Source organism: Octodon degus, unplaced genomic scaffold, assembly GCF_000260255.1.
Source record: "Octodon degus isolate 3935 unplaced genomic scaffold, OctDeg1.0 scaffold00017, whole genome shotgun sequence".
NCBI classification, from domain to species: Eukaryota; Metazoa; Chordata; class Mammalia; order Rodentia; family Octodontidae; genus Octodon; species Octodon degus.
Window position 1 is genome coordinate 14670752 of NW_004524593.1, and position 717 is coordinate 14671468.

The following is a 717-nucleotide window of genomic DNA, read 5'->3' on the forward strand; positions in this document are numbered from 1 at the left end:
AGGTTTGGCTGGCTTGAGTTGTGGGGATTGAATCACAGCAACCTGAGCCTGACTGCTTTGTTGAAGCAGCTACTTAAAGAACTGAGCTAAGGGGCAGGCCCCCAAAAGATGGGAATGGTAACACATGCTTTTAATCCCACCTACTCTATAGACTGAAGCAGAAGGATAGCAAATTTGAGACCAGCTTTGGCTAAGTAGTGAGATCCTGTTTCAAAATAATTTTTTAAAAGGTTGGGAGACATACCTCAGTGATAGAGAACCTACCTACCATGTACAAGGTCCTCTATTCAACACCAATTACTATTTAAAAAAAATAGTTCTGAATTCAACAACAAAGTATTCAAAGCTACAAGTATAAATATGGCATACAAATAGGATATTTATAAGATTATTTTCATTTTCCTCCAATATTTCAGAAATGGCATTTTTAGTGCTAAAGACAAATTCCAAAAGGTCTCTTAGGAAAATTGATAAAGATTTTAAACCTGAGAATAGAGCCATTTTAAAATAAATATGATCTTTTGCCTTTCCTTAGCAATGCCAGGTCTGTTGGTAGATTGGTATCTTTCCCTTCCCTATATATCAGCACTTCTTCGTGTTAATGATGCATCTAAATGAAAATAGGGGGCTGGCGAGATGGCTCAGTGGTCTAAAGCACCTACTTGGAACAAGCTTGGCAAAGCACAGGGACCGCGGTTCGATCCCCCAGCACCACAT

The 717-nt window shown here is 38.9% G+C and overlaps 1 protein-coding gene across 1 annotated transcript in view; it reads right to left on the reverse strand.

Annotated features, from left to right (window-relative positions):
* Nsl1 (NSL1, MIS12 kinetochore complex component) overlaps positions 1–717 on the reverse strand; it is a 31589-nt gene that overhangs the window by 19779 nt on the left and 11093 nt on the right. The gene's annotated exons all lie outside the window — the stretch shown is intronic.